The following is a 21337-nucleotide window of genomic DNA, read 5'->3' as shown; positions in this document are numbered from 1 at the left end:
TCTTTGCCAGAGGATGTTGTGAAGGCCAAGACTTCAACAGGGTTCAAAGAAGAACTAGATACATTCATGGAGGATAGGTCTATCAATGGCTATTAGCCAGGATGTGCAGTGATGGTGTCCCTAGCCTCTGTTTGCCAGAAGCTGAGACTGGGCAACAGGGGATGGATCGCTTGATGATTACCTGTTCTGTTCATTCCCTCTGGGGCACCTGGCATTGGCCACTGTTGGAAGACAGGATACTGGCTAGATGGACCTTTGGTCTAACCCAGTATGGCCATTCTTATGTTGATATCCCCCTAATATCCCAGCTAGCTTGAATTTAAAGCACCACTTAACCTAGAGATTTTTGTATATGGATGGGAGTTGGGTTAGTCCCAGTCTAGTGCACTATCAACTAGACCATTCTTCTTTCTGTTCTTTGCACTCATTTTGCATTTGTATAAATTACTACACAAGGTGCAGGGCAATGGAAGATCAGGCCTCTTGGGCTTAAAGCCTTTAATTACAATTCACCATGGAAAAATATTGTCTTCAAGTTTATGCCCATTTTTCCCACACCTACTCTAAAGCATCTGTTGATGGACTAATTGATAAGTGGGAAACATGGACACAGACAACATCCCTACAATTTTCAAGAGAGATTGATGACAAGGGTAAATTATCTAAATTGGTACAAGTCAAGAATTTCTCTTTAAAAAAAAAATCACACATACAATATGTACCTTGACTCTTGCATAAAAGATGTGTACCAGAATTGCATAATTTCTGCTTAAATCTTCTATTTAAGGAAGTGAGCTTTCATCTCATTTTCATTTACAATGCATTGAAAGCCTGTGATTACCATTTCAATGTGCACAGCTTTCTTAAAAAAAAAAAACAAAGCAAGCAAGAGAGAAACCATACTACAAATGTTTGTTTTTAAGTCCAGTCTTTTAGGACCAGAGGTCATGACTTGACCCACACCCAGATCACACCTTTTACAGAGTTTCTTGATGTTTCTTTTTAAAAAGCAACCCTGATATATACTAAAAACTCTTTAATTCATGTTAATGACATTGGCAGAAGGATGGGTTAGTCGCCTGCATCACACAATTTATGCATGGGGGTTGGGGACTTCAGCAGAGTGGCTGTACAGGGAGCTTCAAACTGAACTCTTGGGTGTAAATATGGAATTAGGCACTGAGTGTGTCTACAAAAGGTCAGGAAACCCAACATTTAGAGTTTGGTGGGAGAGACGCCACAATACAAGGTCTACAATTACTTACATGGAGAAGAGATTTCTGATAGCAGATGGCACTTTAATCTAGTGGGGAAAAGCATAACATGGTTCAATGCTTGGAAGCTGAAGCTAGACAAATTCAGACAAGAAATAAGGTGAACATTTTTAATAGTGAGGATAACTAACCATTGGAACAATTTACCTATGTAGGTGGTAGATTCTCCATCACTTGAAACCTTTCAATCAAGACTGGCTGTCTTCCTAAAAGATATGGTATAGTTCAAACAGAAGTTGTGGGTTTCATGCAGAAATTATTGGGTGAGGTTCTTTGGCCTGTGTTACATATGCAGAAGGTCAGACAAGATAATCATAGTGGCCTCTTCTGGCCTTAAAATCTATTAATATTAACCTGTACATCTATCCCTGACTGGGTGTGGTCAATTTCTTTTCACCCAAACTCCACTTAATTTCTTGAACAAAACCCAGGTAGGATATATCGACACTGCACAGTTAACCCAGGCTCTTATCTGAGTTTTAGTCTTAGCAGCCCTCCCATTCACAAAGGAACCTCTGACCTGGGTTTGGAGGTGCTTAAGCCCAGGTTAGCTGGCTCAACTGGGGATGTGGGTTAGAACAGTCTCTGTTTTAACTTGCAATGGAACGTGCCCACACTGCAGTGAGGACCCAGGTTAAATCACTCAAGTGCTGATAGTCCTCCAATGCCCTTCCCACAATTCTTTACAAAAGAGAGACAAGTTCTCCTACAATTGACAAAATTGACTGGGAAAGAATTCTAGAGCATTTTAGCACAAGGAACCATGGGATATGCCCCCAGACACACAGGTGAGTGCAGAACCATTGAGGACACAGTCACTCAGGTAGGGCTTGGCAGTATGGATTCTTGCACTCAAGCTAGGCTAACCCAGATGCTGACCTTGTGGATTAATTCTGCAGTGTAGATATAGCCTTGCTCCGGGTGGGAAGGTGTGTTTCATCCATTATAAATTACTGAGTTTGCAGTCACAAGTGAACAATTTAATAAAGATATAATAAAGGATAATGCATCACCAATATCATAATGTTCTACAATTGGCAAAATAATTGTACAGTTTTAATTAATAATACTTCCTAATGTATTAGGGAACGTTCTGTTATATTTTGTGTAACCAAGGAAGTTTCAGTAATCTGAAGCACTCTGATATTAAAAGGGTGCAATCAATTTGAAATCTAGTCAATTTTTAAAAACTAGATTAAAAGTCATTTTCAGGTCCTATGCTTGCTAAAGAGTCCCTTTGCCAATTACTGTTTTGGTTTTTTTTACAATCAAATTTTCCACTTTTTACACATGTCTTCCACATAGCTACATGGAAAAACACTCACAGTAAAGGGGAAACTTGTCTATGCCTAGATATGCGTGGTAATGGTGACACTGACGAGATGCAAAGATCTGGCCAAAGCACAAACTAAACAACTGAAGGGATGGGGAGGAAGAACCAGAGGAAAAACAGATCTGTTTGTTTGATATTTAAATTACAAAACTCTTCTAGGTTGTTTGAGATTAGAATTCACAGGTCTCATAACTTAGCATAACGTACACCTATACCCCGATATAACGTGACCCGATATAACATGAATTCGGATATAACGCGGTAAAGCAGTGCTCTGGAGGGGCGGGGCTGCGCACTCCGGTGGATCAAAACAAGTGCGATATAATGCGGTTTCACCTATAATGCGGTAAGATTTTTTGGCTCCCAAGGACAGCGTTATATCGAGGTAGAGGTGTACTTTAAATCCAGACACTGTCCCAAAGTCATGCATTTCTTTAGAAACTAACTTTTGGGAAATATTGAGTTTAGATTAAAATATTATATCATCTGCATGTAAAGCTATTTTGATGTGTTCCTGCAAGTTTTATTCTGAGATAGAGTCATTGTTCCATATTCTCAGTGCAAAAGTCTCATGGCCAGTGTAAAAAATAAAGGAGACAGTGAACATCCCTGTCTAGTCCTTCTATGTAATTCAGACAGGGGAGACTTAACCCCATTAACTCACACAGCTGCTTTTGTGTTGGTGTAAAGAGTAGTTACCCATTTAAGAAACCGGGGGCCAAGGTCCATATGGGACAGGACATGGAACAGAAAGTGCCACTCTATAAAAGCTTTTTCCACATCAGGTGACTTTAAAAAATTGACAGGTTTCAGAGTAGCAGCCGTGTTAGTCTGTATCCGCAAAAAGAACAGGAGTACTTGTGGCACCTTAGAGACTAACAAATTTATTAGAGCATAAGCTTTCGTGGACTACAGGTATGCATCCGAAGAAGTGGGCTGTAGTCCACGAAAGCTTATGCTCTAATAAATTTGTTAGTCTCTAAGGTGCCACAAGTACTCCTGTTCTTTTTTAAAAATTGATCTTTTCTGGATCTGGCATTATGGATGATTCCAAGTACTTTCCAAATATTGTCTAACATCTATTGATTCTTAACTAAACCAGTTTCATATGGATTTATATAAACTGAGAGTAGGGACTGCAATCAGCTGGCTAGTACCTGTCCTAAAAAATGTTTTATGATTTTACAGTGATACTGGCCTACAAGAGCTGCATAAGGTAAAGTCTTTTCCCAGCTTTAGGGAGAACAACCACAGTAGCTTCTTTCATAGGTTGTGGAAGTTCCTCCCCTAACAGAACAAGTTTGCAATAACTTCCCTTTAATATCTTGTAAAATTCAACTAGAATTTTTAGCTGGAGTTTTACCACTTTTCATACTTGCTATTACTTCTAAGATTTCTTTATCTAAAAAATTCTTTATCCATTTTTATCTTTGGCAAGCCTGCTTCTTCCAGATATTTTAGAATAATTTTAGTGCTTGGAGCATCTGAGGTATAGAACTTTTAATAATATGTACCAAAAGTAGCACGCCTCCATAGGGGTGCATAACTAGTTTTTGCAGCTTGTTTCTATTTGGTGGAATAATATATTGCTCTTGAATCCCTTTAAGCTTTTGAGCTAAACATTTATCACATTTATTTCCTGTTTTCATATAAGGTCTACATTGTAAACCTAAGGGCTTTTTCGGTGGCATTTGTTATCAACTTATTCAACTTCCCCCTAATATTAGGGAATTGTTATACTTTTTTAACCTGTTTTTATAAGTGTCTTAACCTTTTTCTCCCCTTTCCAGTTTTATTTTATTCTTGAGCTTTGTCTTTTTTCAGTTGAGATGCTCTATTTATCAATTGGCCCCTCTAAATATTGCATTATCTGCCTCCCAGAGAAACTCTCTTTTTATATTGTGTTTGTTCAATCTTTTAAAAAATGATGTCCTCTTGAATTGCTGCAGTCCGGTCTCTGTCTTAGAGAAAGAAGTATGCAGTTCATTTTCCAAAAGAGTTTTTTAGGACACATCCCAACTGTCAATATTACTTCCAAAAGTGCATGTAATGGTGTCAATTTCTGCAGATCTTTGTCTGCTTCATTAAGGATTTAGAGATTAACATTCAATCTTTTCTAGTATGTAACTGATGATGGTGTAAATAAAATGTGTAAGTCTGTTCTCCTGGGTGCAATTCTCTCCAGCAATCTGAGCCTGAATTGTTGGCACAGAAAAAATAATGCTTCACCTGCTTCCCTAGCCACCTTATTTTTAATCCAGTTTGTACCAGTAAGGAATAAGAGTGCAACTGGAAGTCTCACCCAAATATAAGTTCCACTTTCCAAAAGTGTTGCAGTATTTTAAAGAAGTCCTTACTAATGTAATTGTGGTTTTTTTTCTTTTGCTTTTGGTTGAGGGTATACACCAAGTCCACTGTTAATAACTCCGCATTTTTGCCCTTCAATAAGATAAAACATGGCTCCTTATCCTTAAGCTGATCATTAACCTGAAAAGTTATGTGTTTAGCAAATTTATGTGTGCCCTCTCCTCTTTTCTTTACTGTGTCTGAAAAAGTCATCTGAAACCAATTACCCATCAAGTCTACAATTTGCCCCTCCTGAAAATCAGTTTCTTGAAGAAAAATCAGAGTGGGTTTAAAGGTGTTTTTCCCCCTTTTTAAATGGCATTTATTTAGCCTTTTGACATTCAAAGATGTTACTTGAAAAGGAAGAGGCATAGAGAATAGCTACTTAGCTTATTGAAAAACTTGAAATTATTGTGATTCTTTGGCTGTTTGATGGCATGAACCCTTGTATGGTCAATGTCTCTTGTTTCTAATTATGTTGTATGCACAACTGTGTACTTGAATATGACTTAATTTTCTGTTTGTAAACTTCCATAGCTACTTCTGGTTTTAATTCTCACCAGTTCCCTCCCCAGTCCTGCTTTCCTCTTGGTGTTTTATTTTTGCATTTAAACTAACATAGCATATAAATCAGTCCCCAAATGACTATGCTTTGTTTAACCCTAAACCCAAGTACTTCCCCTTGCCTCTCAAGAGCAATTGAATTACATATCTTGCAACCCAAAGAAGGTACGTTCTCCACTTATTGGACCTTTACCCTCACCCATAGGGATAGATTACCATCTGATCATTTGAGTTACATGGGGAGGATTTACACAAAACCCATACAAGCTCCTCTCAACCTCTCTGTATTTTCTCCAATCTGATACAGCCTTTCCCCTCCCCCACCTCCACAACCCACTCCCTCCCCTTACTTCTTTTATTGTCACTATTTCTTAAGATACAGAATAGTCACTATTTCTTAAGATACAGAATACAGCTATCACCCCACTTAAAGCACAGGTCATACTATTTTCTTTATAACACTAACATAATTACTGTTCATTCTTGGTGACTCCCCAGAAATCCCTTCCGATTAATCTTTAGGTTACACCTCCACTTTGTTCAGCTTCACCTCTGCTATTATCAGTGTGGTCTCTAGAGGCATTTGTCTTGTCTTATCTTCCTTTTTCTGGGTTTCTCTATCTGCCAGTAGTTTTCCAGCTGCTTATCCTTCGTTATTACCTCTGGAATATCCTCTTGCATCTCTGATTTGGGCATTCTATCCCAAGCGACAGGAGTGTATTTTTTCCTTGTTTAAAGTCTCTTACTGTACAATACTTATTTTAGAAGCTGAATGAGAGTTGGAATGGGAATCTGCTTCTATAGCGGAATCCTCCCTCCTGAGTGTGGCTGTAATTTCTCCCAGCCCTATTTTTTCCTAAGTTAGGGCAGAGAGGTCATGGAAATATTACTGCTTCTGGCCTTTGAGTATGAGCGCTGAATGTTCTCTGGCTTTATTCATAATTAAATTTTTCTGCTGATCATAAAATTTCAAAATTAGATCTCTGGCTCTCTGTCAAGGCCCTAGCAGGGCGAACAGCACTTTCTCCACTTTTACCTCTGCCAGCGAGCTCAGGTGTAACAAGTCCACAACTGAATTTTTTACATACTGGATTGAGCCTCCTCCTGCAGCGTTTTCAGGCATTCCGTTAATTCTGATGTTTCTTCTCACTGCGTTCTATGTCATCTGATATAAACTGCACTGCTATCTGTTCTCCATCAGTGCCTTGGGACTCTGCAGCTGTCTCTCTCACTTGCTTCTCTTAGGCCAGTCTCTAGCACAGTGATTCCCTCTTCCAAGTCAGGAACTTCTTTCTTTACTACTAGAAGCTTGATCATCTCTCATGGTCTTGACTACAGAAATAACTCCAAGATATCCACTTTGGTAGCCAGGTAGGGTGACCAGATGTCCCAATTTTATAGGGACAGTCCCTATTTTGGGGTCTTTTTCTTATACGCTCCTATTACCCCACACACACACACTCCTGTCCCGATTTTTCACATTTGCTGTCTGGTCATCCTATTCCCAGGTGGTCTTTTTCAGCCCTGGCATTTCTCCCTTGGAGTCTGAGAGGTCTCTCCATATTGTGAGCCAGAAACATGATTATTTTTTTAATATATATTTTTTTCCCCCTGGAGAATCCATCCTCCATATTTCGCGAGTAGCGCATGGAGTCAGAAGGCCCATGGATCCTGGAGTGACTGTTATTGACTGGACACCATGGGAACTTGGAACACGGGGAGTTAGGCTGGAAGCAACTCAGCCACATAGACAGAGCAGTGCATAGGGTTTAATTAAGTTCCACTTGTTCAGCATAACCTGTACCCAAGCTCTCTCCTTACAAGTGAAATACCCTGTGCTGACTTTTTTTGTTTGGGGATGGGGGGGGAGTTTAATAGGTTTTTTGACAGAGGCAGATTATTCTGCTATCCCCTCAGGCTGCAGGCACCCATGTTATTCTGGCCCCCTGCTGATCTCCCCATCTGTGTTTTATAGAGGGAAAAAAGGGTTAAACACACAAACGTAAGGATATATGGCTGAGAGCAAGGGAACCCATTTGGAAAGCAGATCAGAACTGCACAACTGCTACATGCAACAAGAGTCACTTTTACTCCTCTAGGTCTTGGGGATAAAATAATGGGCACAAATCCCTCTGATATTGGATAAAGTGAATTTATCAGCCATCATCTCTGAAACAGTAAGGACCTTGTCATAGACAGCATTTCCCTTTTCCCAGCTCATTCCATCACGGCGAGTGCAGTGGGTTGTGTTGCTATAGTAACTATGAGTGATAGCTTTTAGGGTATTCTCCAACACCCTCCACAATAGCTTCCAGCTCCAGGCTTTAGACACATCAGTGTCACTAACTGTGAAAATGAGCATCCTAACAATATATTACAATTGGATCCCTAGGTGATAAATAAGAAAAATAAACTAATCCGTGAAATCATTAATAAAGATGGTAGCATGTCCCACAATCAACCTAATAGTACCTCTGGACTCCCTTCTGCAAACACTCCAGGACACCGCATACACACTATAAGTAGCCCCACTGACTTCAGTGGGATTCCTCTCGATAGCTGGAGTTATGTCCAACAATAAGTATTTGTATTCCTTCAGCTATGTCTGGGCTCCCAAGGCTCAGCTGTACAATGTTGAGCACTCTGGCCCCACTCCAACAAAACTCTTTAAGCATGTGCTGAACTTTAAGCAGCTGAGTAGTCGCCATGACTTGAAGTGGGAATCCTCATGTGTTTACACGTAAGCATGTGCTTAAGTGCTCTACTGTTGTGGGGTCAGACTGCTCAGCACCCTGTGGGACTGAGTCCTCAAAGTGCTAACAAAATCCTCCACTATTGGCTTAGAACAGGGGTGGGCAAACGTTTTGGCCTGAGGGCCACATCAGAGTTCATAAATTGTATGGAGGGCCGGTTAGGGGAGGCTGTGCCTCCCCAGACAGCCAGGCATGGCTGGAGCCCTGCCCCCTATCCGACCACCCCTGCTTCTTGCCCCCTGACAACCCCCCCCCCCTCCCCGGGACCCCTGCCCCAATCCACAAACCCCGCTGTCTGTTCCTGAACACCCCCGGACCCATGCCCCTATCTGCCCCCCGCCACCCCATCCAACCCCGCCTCTCCTTCCTGACTGCCCCCCGGGGACCTCTGCCCCCATCCAACCCCCTTGTTCCCCGCCCTCTGACTGCCCCCAGCCCTATCCATACCCCGGCCCCTGACCACCCCCCGAACTCCCCTGCCCTCTATCCAACCCCCCGGTCCCTGCCCCCTTACCGCTCTGCCTGGAGCACCGGTGGCTGGCAGCACAGCTGCACCAGGACAGGCAGCCGCACCGCCCAGCTGGAGCCAGCCACGCACCGCGCAGCACAGAGCACTGGGTCAGGCCGGGCTCTGCAGCTGCGCTACCCCAGGAGCTTGCAGCCCTGCTGCCCAGAGCATTGTGCCAGTGGAGGGCTGCAGGGGAGGGGGGACAGCAGAGGAGGGGCCGGGGGCTAGCCTCCTGGGACAGGAGCTCAGGGGCCGGGCAGAAAGGTCCCGTGGGCCGGATGTGACCCGCAGGTTGTAGTTTGCCCACCTCTGGCTTAGAAAGTCAAAGATCCAGATCCTCAGAATTATTTAGGTGCCTAACTCCCATTGCTTTCAATGGGAATTAGGTGCCTAAATAACTTGGAGCATCTCGGCCTTAAAGTAATTTTCTTCTCATAAATCATCCTACTTTCTTTTAACACACAACCCAGCAATGGGAGATTTGCAGATTGTGAAGTGCTATGTGTTTACTTTCAGCTTAGATGCTTTAAAATATTCATAGGTTTTCACATTAACTGAAAATGCATGTGTGATATGATAACTGTCCCGCAAACATTTGTTCATATATTGACTGTTTTAAGGAAGGTTGCATACCAAATCGTGAATTATTATTACTATTTTATATTAGAGTAGCTAAAGGCTCAAAAAGAGATTGGGGCCCATAATATGCTAGATGTTGTACAAGCACATAAGAGACAGTCCCGGCCCTAAAAGTTTTAGGATCTAAATAGGCAAGACAAATGAATGGTGGAGTACAAACAAAGGCATATGGAGGCGAAATGGCTTGCCTAAGTTACATAGCAGGTCAGTAGCAAAACCGGGAAAAGGCACCAGGTTTGCTGCCTCCCAGTCCAGTCGGCCATTTCCTTCTTAATAGTTCAGGCAATTGTACTCTCTAGAGAAAATATTCCAATCCCTAGCCAATGAAACCAATGCAAATGAGACTCTATTGAATGTAAGAGTTTAATACTAGCAAAAACTTGTTTTCTTGGCCTATGACAAAGGATAACTCTTCAAACACACACACACACACACACACACACACACAATTAAATAGATTTTAACACATGCATGTGCTTTCCACAGGGGAATCTTTGTTCAAAGAAATCACTGTTGGTCTCATCTCTTGTAGTCTCATCAGGTTAGACATCAGTGCCCATCCAATTTATCTTAACTCTCACTTTCTGATGTGCTCTATAATCTTGGGCACCAACAGTCTATCAGTTTGCCCACTTACTTCGAAGATCACATATTTCACCTAAATATCTCAAACTCCTCTGCAATTTTCCTTCACTTTGGACCCAGTCCTGCTGAAGGCCATTGTAAAACTCCTATTGATTTTAACAGGAGGATTGGGCTCTTTAGCTCCTATCTTTCTACTCCCAACCTCTGCATGATTACTTTGACTTTGCTCTCCCGGTACTATAAGCCTGAAATCCTCCATCTGGAAACAAATTTCTTCTTTGCCTCTGAAGAAGGCTTTTTTTTGTGTCATATCTAGAGCAAGTCTACACTTGCCATTTAAAACGGAAAAAGTCCCTTTTTTGCGCAAAAAACATGGGAACGTCTGCACTTGCCAATGACTTTTTGCAGTGAAACTCAGAAGTTTCACCGCAAAAAGAAAATCACCTCTGCGAGAAGCATACAGCTCTTATCGGTGATGCTTTTGCAGTGATGTGCAAGTGAAGACATGTTCTTCCTGTTTACAGAACTTTTAGCCTCCGCAGGATATCCCGCAGTGCCTAGGTGACCACTCTGGCCAGCAGCTCTGCTGCCAAATAAACAGACATCCACCCCTCCCCCTGTAAAGCCCCAGAAACTTTGAAACTCCCCTTCCTGTTTTCTTGGCAAGTGCTCAGGTATCATCTGGCCAGGTGACAATGCCTGCTCCGCAGAGCCCCTGCTTGGAGCAATGCTGAACTACTGGAGCTTATCAGTGTTTGGGGAGAGGAGGCTGTGCAGAGACCCAGAATGCCCCGTGATCACCTCCCCCCTCTTCCCACAAGACCTATCGTCAAAATGGAGAGAGCTGCACTGTGGGATAGCTGCCCTCAGTGCGCTGCTCTCATCCGCGATGGAAGTGCTGCAAATGTAAATACTCTCTAATGCCGGAGGAAGTGAGTACACAAACCAGTGTTTTACTTTCACTGGTTCCCTATCACTGTTGAAACTGACAGCACAAAAACTCTGCAAGTGTAGACATATCCTAATCAAGTCACAGGCCAACAACCACTATTCATCATCCTCACTCCTGCACAAGTGACAGCAATTGCAATACAATTTAAAGGGCAGCAAGATAAGCTGAAGAAACAACACTAGAAGGAATAAGCATTAGGTTTTTTTTATCCTGACAATGCCTCAGACTCTTGGCTGTATTGTAACTTTACAATCCATTCTTGCAACTCTGCAATTCATTTCCTCCACCCATTTTGCTGGGGGTGGGAGAGAAAGAGGGTGAGTCACTTCACCCCTTTTTCAAACAGAAATTTACTTCTTTTCCTCCTCTAGACCCGGACAGTTATTCCAGCTAGAGAGTGGGCTGGTGGGAGATGGAGCCAGGGCGCCTGCCAGTCCATACCCTTCCCACCCACTTGTTGGCAGGGAGGAGCATCAAGCAAGAAATCCCTGCTTTCTCTATTATGGGCAAAGTTGTTGTATGTCTGAGCAACCCTTACTCAGTCCACGAAGGGCTCCAAGAATCTAGCCATTAGTAAGTATTAGAGGACATTTGGGTAAACCCAAATGTAGATTCCAAAGATTGTGATATGTATAAGATTTCAATATACCTGGTAAGCTTGGGATATGATAGAGAAAAGAGGTGTCTAAAGTTGTTATTGTCCCAGAGAGGCTAGATGCTTTATCAGGAAATAGAAGAGATTGTCATGAATACTAACATCAGCCCTGTGGAAATGAAGCATACTATTGCTTACTAACTACAATACTAAAACAGATTTCATTGCTATAGAAGTGCCTTAACAACTGTGACCTTTCGTAAAACAGCATTACTGAGCCATATTCTACCCTCCAGGACATACACTGGTGCAACCCCATTAACAGAACAAAAATTGGCCTAACATTTTTCTCCCAGCACTTGTTAATTGAGTTTTTGGTAATTATTTTCTGGGACTCTTCATGCGGAGGTCTGCTTCAATGTACTGAATTATGCTGAGAAGTAAATGTGGTAGAAGTTAAACATTGCGTATTAGCTGATTAGAAACAGATGCAAGTTTGTGTACAAAGTGATGCAGAGTTACTTACTTGAACTGATTTGGCATATTATGAGTATGCAAAAAGAGTAACATATATCCCCAGGGGAGAATGCATAAGGAAAATCAGCCAAAAGGAAAGTGTAATATACAATGGAGGGCTTGCTTTATCTCACTTTCTCCTGTTAGTTTTCTTGCTGCCCCCACTCTGTCTTAGCTCCCTTGGAATGTATTAAATTTGGCAGGGCCACTGCATGGTGAAAGTTTCACTACTTTACCATATACAGCCACTTCCTGTACACTTGTTTCCTTACCAATTTACAACAGGTGTGTAATTTCTACCACTATTTATGTCTCCATAGAATTGACTGTCTGTCATGGAATTTTCATCCAGTTATTCCAACTATGAATTAGGTTCAATGACTGCCAAGTGAGGAGGATTGGGGGGAGGGAATCAGTTTTGGAGAGAGAAATTACCTCTTCCACTGTGCTCAATGGTGATGACTTGCTGTGCTCATCAGTGTCCAGTTAGTGAATTAATGTTGCTATGCAGCCCAGTTTTTATTTTAAATTGTACAGGACACTTGGAACTGTGTGTTTTTAAAGAACCTTGGTTACCTCCATTAGGAATCACACAGTCTGTCATCCATTAGATTTCAATACACCTCTACCCCGATATACCGCGGTTCTCGGGAGACAAAAAATCTCACCACATTATAGGTGAGACCGCATTGTATCAAACTTGCTTTGGCCCCCCATTCCTTGTTCCCTGACCACCCCCTCCAGAGACCCCTGTCCCTAATCACCCCCAAGACCCCACCCCCTACCCAAACCCCCTGCTCCCTGTCCCCTGAATGCTCCGACCCCTATCCACACTCCCTGCCCCCTGACAGGCGCTCACTGGCAGCGGCAGGAAGCGGAGCAATGTGGTCCCAGCCCACTCCATTCTGCCACCTCCCAGCCGTGGTGCTCCACTTCCCGCCGCTGGTGGGTGCGGGGAGGTTGGGGAAAGGACGCCCCCCACACTCACCGGCAGCAGGAAGCAGAGCGATGCGGCCCCAGCCCTCTCCGCTTTCCTTGCCCCGGCCCCAGCCATGTCGCTGGGGGTGTTGGGGAAAGGTCCCGCACTCACCTGCAGCGGGAAGCGGAGCGCTGCAGCTGGGAGCTGGCAGAGTGGAGCAGGCTGGGACCGCGCTGCTCCGCTTCCGCCGCTGCTGGTGAGTGCGGGGGGGAGGGAGGATCCCTTCCCCCAAACCCCCTCCCTCGAGCGACATGGCTGGTGCCGGGGCGAGGGAAGAGGAGCGGGCTGCTCCCGGCCCCCACGGGACTGCAGGGCCCCCAAAATTTCCCCCCCCCCAGCTCCTGCCTCCTAGACCCTGAGGGGGAGCCCCTGACCGCCCCTGAGACTCTCCGCCCCTTATCCAACCCCTCAGCCCCGGCCTGGCACCCTTAACATGCTGCTCAGAGCAGTGTGTCAGAGCTTTACCGCGTTGTATGCGAACCCATGTTATATCAGGTCGTGTTATATCGTGGTAGAGGTGTATTTAGAAGTACAGGATTCCATGCTTAGATCCGAACTTTGTTCCACAAATGACTGGTGATAGAAGCTGCTCTTTTTCAGGACCTTAAGATCTTTATTTATTTTTAATACTTTTGAGTATTTCCTGATGCAGCATTTTATTCCAACTTTGCCTTGTACAACCTGCTATAAAAAGTGTGATCATCTTAATAAAGGGTCTGTACTGAAATAAAATAATTCAACAAGACTTGCTCATCTTGTGCAATCTGCCATAGACTTTTCTACACATGAGTTAGAAAATTATCCATAAGATGCCAAGTTCCAATGGACATCTACATGTCTGTGCTGAAGGTACATCACAGAGCACAAGCTAACATCTTCTTTTCTATGAAGTGAACGGTTTAACAATGGATGATAGATAGAGCTAAATAAATCTTTCTACCACAAATACCATATTGATTATTTGGAATGGAAATATCACTACAGCTGTCCCTTGCTACTACTATGAGTGGGGTGTTTTTTTTTAAATCGATTATAAGAGTTCAAAATCCAGAAAAAGGTAGAAGGGGAATATGTAACAAGATGTCCTGCATGCTCTTGCTAAAGCCTGGTAAAGACAGACTTCAGGATTGTTGCACTATACAAGAAGCGCCCCCTCTCAACCCAGTTACCTTCTTTAATGCCAATCTGCTTACAGATTTTGGTGGACAGGTCTGGGTTCTTCTGGATCCCGCCACCCACTCAGCAGGGTATATCTTCTTTATTTTTCCCTATGAATTTATTTGGTGGTGCCTCCACCTCCCTTGCTCCTTCCGCAGGGTCACCAGGGCAGCTTGGGAGGAAAATTCTAACCACATTATTAACCCCCACTTACTTGCCAGATAGACAGAGACTCCTAAGAAATAAACACAAATATATACAATGTATTCAACACAATAATTATATTAAACAGGAGACAAATATAACATAACAGGGTAAAACACTATTCTTAGGATCGGTGCCCATGCTGATAATACCCATGACTTTCCCCAGTCACGGGACCAGATGTAGCAAATGTAAGATTAGTGTCCCATTGGTACGTGTACTTTTTTGGGGGCCTTGATGACGGATGACCACGAAAACTTCTTTGCAGTGGTTTAGCAGTGTGGCTGACTGGGTTCAGTACAGACCAAAAGACTCACAAGTGGGAGGAGGTGGTAAGTCCCTGTAGCAGGTTATAAAATCCCCAAACCCTAACTCCCTGGCTCGAGGACACACCGTTCAGGGAGTGGGGGGTCCCCAAAACAAGTTTCCTGACTAACTAAAAGATGCTGCACTCACAAACTCCATGAATGATCCTCAGGTTCAGAGATGACTCTGGACTCCTCAGTCACTGCAGAGGGGCTGATCTCTACTGGCAGGGATCCTCTTCAGGCAAGAGTCAGGCTGCATCTGGTCCCAGGATTTCCCCTCACCACAAAGCGGTGCAGGGCTCAAAGTGCAGATTACACAACTACACTAAAATCCAAACTGTAGTCTCCTAGCCCAGCGTCCAGACACACTCACAGCAGGCAGCAGCTCTGGACTAGCAGCCAGAGCAGAGCTGACCACATGGTGACTGGTCTCACCTAGGGAGCTGGAGGGCTAACTTAGCCTGGCTGGGGAAGTTTCCCAGCAAAACTCTACAAACTGGGAGTCATCAGTGGAGAAGGAAAAGCCCAGCTGAGGGATCTTGCTTTCAGGTCCCTAGAGGCCAGTTCTCAGGGGGAACCCTGCATGCAAGCCTGGGACTCACCAGCTCCCCACACAGCCAGTCCTGCTCTTGCCCTGGCTGGCTCCAGACTGACTCAAAAATGGCTTCTCCCCTTTCCTGAGCTCCCTGGCAAGGGCATCTCACGCCCTATTGGTTGTCGGGGAGACTCTGAGTCTGCCTTGGCTCCCCCTCCCTACCAGGGACAATGTGCCTCTCCCTGAGCTTCCAGCAGACAGAGCCCCAGGAATCTAGGTAATCTCCTTGGGGGTTACATACAGAAATCCAAATCACGATCATGCAAACAATTCACGTTAGTAGTTTTGTGAGTAGCACTATTGTAGTCAATGAAACTACTAAGATAAGTAAGTGCTAATTGTAGTAAATAAAAATTCCAAATCGGTCTCGTTATCCCGTTTAAAAAAAAATGCCACTACTCTGTTTTACAACCATTGAATAAAGAAAGTGAAGTCATTAATACAAGTGATATTGAATCTGTTGTCCTTGTTCCTAGTGAGTAGTATGTTACTGCATGAACAGCCACATTGAATTCTAAAGCCAATTGAAGGATAAGGTATTTCTCAAAAGGTCTGAGCCAATGCCGATTGGAATCATTGGTAGTCTTTCCATTGACTTCATTGGGCACTGAATTAGGTCCTATTTGAGTAAACATAGCAGGTAGAGGTATAGTAAATATGAGGCCCTGATTTTGAGAGGGCACAGAAAAGAATAAAAATCTAGATTACAGATTGAAGTCTCAACAGAGGCATGATCAAAATGTGGTGGAAGCCAAAACATTTTGGCAATACAAAGCAAGTTTCAAAACATTAATTTGCTTCTAAACCAGAGAAATTAGCCCTGATCATCTTCTTCTTTGCTGCTTAACTGAATACTAAAAACTATATATAAACAACATTAGGGATGAAGTACAAAGATGCTCAGAGAAACAAACACATGCTACTCCTCATACCGTGTATATATGCAGGATGCCAGCTATACCATATGGGGTGCAAATATCCTGTCACAACAGTGTGAGAGGGATAGGTAGACAGCTTTATCTCTGGATTTTCTTCCTTTCATTTCATTTGCATCTCTTCATCATTATTCTAATACAATAGTTCTACTTATTTCCCTTTTTTAATACTGATAACGGTCAATAGAAAATTGCGGAAAGCATATTTTAAATGGCAAGAAAAATACTACCAAAAATGAAAATAAGCCCAACATGCTATTAAATCAGGAAAAATGCAAATTGACTGAATGCACCTCAAATATAGAGTTAGGAATAAGATCCTATAACAAACTCTAGGCCTGTGATTTCTCATGAGTGTGCATTCAGGAGGCTAATGAAAAGGTTCCTCACTGTCAGAATGAAAATAAAAGTACTACACACCTGTGTCTGAACCAAGGCTACTCAATGTGTACCCAGCTGGCCACATCAGCCCCTCCATTAAATGAATGTGTGGTTCCTAAAGTCTTTTAGAGTGGGATTTTCAAAAGCCCTTAGCGTTGGCTTAACTTTGCTCCCATTGATATCAATTGCACAACTCAATGGGAGCAAATTTAGGCTAGCACGGAGCCCTTTTCAAAATCCAAATCCAATGAATAGGAAAAAATATCAAAATATCTGTATAAATTCTCTTGATTTTAATTATATATTTAAAGGCTATTTACATAGTAAAAATATACTAATTACACACTAATTATTAAATGCAATGTCATCACCAGTATAACATTACAAGAGAACACCATCATTGTTTTCATGTTAGAACAGCAGATTTACTCTTTTTCCCACCAATTAAATCTTGAGAGTAGGTACTTATAAAGCCAGGGACTGACTGACAGCCAAAAACCAAGCCTCTGTTTTGGAAGATAGTGATATGTGGCAAACCCCACTATTTTAAGACAGCTCATTCTGAGCTTTAAATTCAACATAAATATTGTATTTCTTCTTGAACATCTGAAGTTACTATAATTGAAAGAGCATTGTTTGTTTGTTTGTTTTTGGTTTACTTTGTGCATTTCCCAACACTTTGTGAATAGTGAGTTTCATTTTTGTCCCTGTATGATAAATCAGACACTAAATTTCCCCTGGTATCTGAATTCAGGGAGAAACAAACTTCTTGTTGTTGTTGTTTTAATAGGAAAAATTTATTGCAAAATCACAAATTAGCAGGGGGGCTTTTGAATACCTGAAACTACTTTTAACTTACTTTGTAATGCCTATATTTCAATTGGACAGTGCCCCTTTACTATCAATCTCCCACATTACTAAACATCCTTGTTTACGCAAAATATACTACAAAACATTCTCCAGCACATTAGAAAGTTATTTCATAAATAATTAAAACAATTGTCAAACATATATATATATATATATATATATATATATATACACACACACTGATTGAGTTTGTTCACTCACTGCTGGAAATTTGCAACAGAGAAGGAAGGGATCTGTTGTTATTTGGTTGGTAGATGTGACTGAAGTGTTGTGGAGAAGGCAAAGTTAGAGTTGTGGATTGCAAGGGTTGGGTGATGGCTGATTCAGTGATTTTCTGGCTTTGATGGTGGTATTTGCACTCGAGCAACCTTAACTGGTTTTTAAAGAAGTTTTCTGTAAGAAACTCATGCAGGCTTTGTAATTTATTCTGTTTGTAAGGAGCTCAAGCAGCCTATGCATTAATTGTAATTAAATTAGTACAGCTTACCCCCAATTGGCTATTGCTTACCAGAGACCGCCCACACTGGCTATATATGAACTCAACCTGTGCCAGTCAGTACCTACCCAATGCAATGGTTACTTAGCTCCTTAACTGCTAGGTACTGTTTTAGGACTAATGCAGTGGTCCCCAAACTGTGGGGCGTGCTCCCCCCCCCCCTTGGGAGTGCAGAGGAACATTCAGGAGGCACGTGGAGGAGTCTGGACCAGCCCTCATGAAAGGGGGGAGAATGCCACCCAGTCCCTCTCTGCCCCCAGGCCAGCTCAGTCTCTAGCACCAGTTAGGGTTACCATACGTCCTCTTTTTCCCGGACATGTCCGGCTTTTCAGCAATCAAACCCCCGTCCGGGGGGAATTGCTGAAAAGCCACACATGTCCGGGAAAATGGCCGGCACTTCCTCTCCCCCTGTGGCTCTGCTCCACTTCTCCTCTCTCAGATTTACAGAGCCAAGCTGCCCGAGCAAGCGCTACTGGCTTCAGGCAGCACCCCCCCCGCCTCCGGACCCCGAGCCCCCAGCCAGGCACTTCTCCTACCCGGCTCCAGCTGAGCTGCTCCCATGGTGCAGGGTCCGGAGGCAGGGGGGAGGCTGCCTGAAGCCGGTAACGCTGGCTCCTGCAGCTCTGCTCTGTAAGTCTGAGGGGGCGGAGCCGAGCAGCTCGGCTGGAGCTGGGGAAGGGACGTGTCCAGCCAGCTCTGGGTCCTGAGGTAGGGGAGGGCTGCCAGAAGCCAGCAGCTGGGCTCTTACAGTCTGAGCTGGCAGGAGCAGCTCAGCTGGAGCCCAGGTAGGAGAAGTGCCTGAAGCCGGTAGCACTAGGGCAGCTTGGCTCTTAAACAGAGCCGAAGAGTCAGGGAGCAGCAGCAGTCGCCAGAGCCTGCTCTAAGGTAAGCCAGGGATGCCAGCAAAGCTGGGAGTACCATGCGCCGCTGATTGCACAGGTGGGGGGCAGCGCTGGGGGAGCTGCTCCGGGGAGTCGCCAAAAAGCACTGACTGGTGGGGGAGGAGGGGAGGGCAGTGTGAAAAAGGCAGGAGTGCAGAGGGATCAGAGCTCTGGCTGCGATGGGCATCGGGCTGCCTTGCCTGCAAGTGGATCAGAGCTCCTGGGGCTGGGGTGTGCAGTATGGCACTCAGCTCCCCATTTGTGATGAGACACAGCAGTGTGGTGGATCACTGCGAAATACCTGCCCAATCAGAGCTGCGGGGGCAGGGCTTGCAGGGGCTGGCTCCGACAGCTCCCATTGGAACTTTTCCCAGCCAATGGGAGCCTCTGAGCTTGGCTTGTGGCGGGCCCAGCACGTGGAGACCCTGGCTGCCCCTGATCCTAGGAGCAAACACAATGCCAAAACGAAAATACAAAGTTCACTACATATAAAGAATTACGTTTTAGAATTAAAGAATTAAATAGCTCAAAATGTCCGGGATTTTACCGGGCAGGGAGGAGAACTGGGTGCTCCAAGGCATCTGGGGAGCTGGGAAACAGAACAGTGTGAGCTGCGTGTCCTGACCGCTCCCAAAAACTGAGCGCCGGGGCAGATCCTCCACTGAGCAGCTTCATTAAAGTCATGGGAGTCTATACTAGTGGAGTGCCTGACTTTAGAATTGGTGCAGCTGTTTCGTGTGGCTGGGAGGGAGGAGGGGGAATGTGGGGTGCTCAGGGGAGGGGGCGGAGACTTTGGGGAAGGGGTTGGAATGGGGGCAGGGAAGGGGCGGAGTTGGGCGGGGCCGGGGGTGGGGAAAGGGGTGGGACCGGGGGAGGGGAAGGGGCGGAGTTGGGGCGGGGCCGGGGCCCCATGGAGTGTCCTCTTTTTTCAATGTTCAAATATGGTAACCCTAGCACCAGTTCCTTTCCCATCCCCAGTTCCACCTTCAGCACAAGAACCGCTGCTGAAGAAGCCTTGGCTGTGCAGTAATGGGGGGAGGGGCATGGACAGATTCCATTACTGGCAAGGGGGGAGCCACCGAACTAAAACCTGATGCCGCTTCAGCTGAACCGGAGTCCATTGTGTTATATTGTCCCAGGACATTTTTTGGCAAGGAGCTCCATAAATGTGAGAACTCATGTGAGACTGAACAGAAACTCAAAATGGTGTGCCTGTGGTTACAGCTGAAGAATTTTAGTGGAAATAAAAAAGCACCTTTATTGAAGTGCCTGGGAGAACTTTCTTAGTTGTGGAATCCTTTTATCCAGCCACTGGCTAATTAGTATCAATTAACCTCAGCAGACAGAATCATTTCTTAAAGACCTCTTACCAACCTCTGACCATAGTAGACTCTGTTTTATTTACAGACTGACCCATGATGGAACACTGGGACTAAACCCCCTCTGAATGTTAGGGAAGTTCAGATGTAGGTCTGACTCCAACCTGAACTCTGGCTTTGACCCACAGGTGAAACACAGATGCATTTTCTTATTAAAACTTGCTACGTAGTATTAGTCCAACTCTCATGCCCCTACTGTTAAAGTTGCTCTTCCTAATTGACACACATATTATAGAATCATAGAATATTAGGTTTGGAAGGGACCTCAGGAGATCATCTAGTCCAACCCCCTGCTCAAAGTAGAACCAACCCCAACTAAATCATCCCAGCCAGGGCTTTGTCAAGCCAGGCCTTAAAAACCTGTAAGGAAGGAAATTCTACCACCTCCCTAGGTAACCCATTCCAGTGCTTCACCACCCTTCTAGTGAAATAGTGTTTCCTAATATCCAACCTACACCTCCCTCATTGCAACTTGAGACCATTGCTCCTTGTTCTGTCATCTGCCACCACTGAGAACAGCCTAAACCAGGGGTCGGCAACCTCTGACACGTGGCTCACCAGGGTACGGGCCGGGCCAGTTTGTTTACCTGCCGAGTCGTCAGGTTCGGCCGATCGCGGCTCCCACTGGCCACGGTTCACTGTTCCAGGCCAATGGGGGCTGCAGGAAGTGGAGCAGGCGAGGGATGTGCTGGTTGCGGCTTCCTGCTGCCCCGATTGACTTCGGACCACGAACCGCAGCCAGTGGGAGCCGCAATCGGCCAAACCTACCGATGCAGCAGGTAAACAAACTGGCCCGGCCCGCAATGGCGCTTACCCTGGCAAGCCGCATGCCAGAGATTGCCGACCCTTGGCCTAATCCATCCTCGTTGGAACTGCCCTTCAGGTAGTTGAAGGCTGCTATCAAATCCCCCCTCACTCTTTTTTTCTGCAAACTAAATAAGCCCAGTTCCCTCAGCCTCTCCTCATAAGTCATGTGCCCCAGCCCCCTAATCATTTTCGTTGCCCTCCACTGGAGTCTCTCCAATTTGTCCACATCCTTTCTGTAGTGGGGAGCCCAAAACCGGACGCAATACTCCAGATGTGGCC

The 21337-nt window shown here is 44.5% G+C and overlaps 1 protein-coding gene across 4 annotated transcripts in view; it reads right to left on the bottom strand.

Annotated features, from left to right (window-relative positions):
- STK32C (serine/threonine kinase 32C) overlaps nt 1-21337 on the bottom strand; it is a 240427-nt gene that overhangs the window by 166324 nt on the left and 52766 nt on the right. Inside the window, exons 2-3 of one of the 4 annotated variants that reach the window (XM_065552147.1) lie at nt 1422-1480; nt 1266-1303 (exon numbers count right to left, since the gene is read on the bottom strand). The exons of the other annotated variants lie outside the window; for them this stretch is intronic. The gene's annotated coding sequence lies outside the window, so the exon portion shown is untranslated. The remainder of the gene's footprint in view (nt 1-1265; nt 1304-1421; nt 1481-21337) is intronic. 4 annotated transcript variants of the gene reach the window in all.

This window comes from Chrysemys picta, chromosome 7 (genome assembly GCF_011386835.1).
Source record: "Chrysemys picta bellii isolate R12L10 chromosome 7, ASM1138683v2, whole genome shotgun sequence".
Lineage (NCBI taxonomy): Eukaryota > Metazoa > Chordata > Testudines > Emydidae > Chrysemys > Chrysemys picta.
The sequence above is the reverse complement of the archived record's forward strand: the minus strand, read 5'-3'. Positions and strand labels throughout refer to the sequence as shown.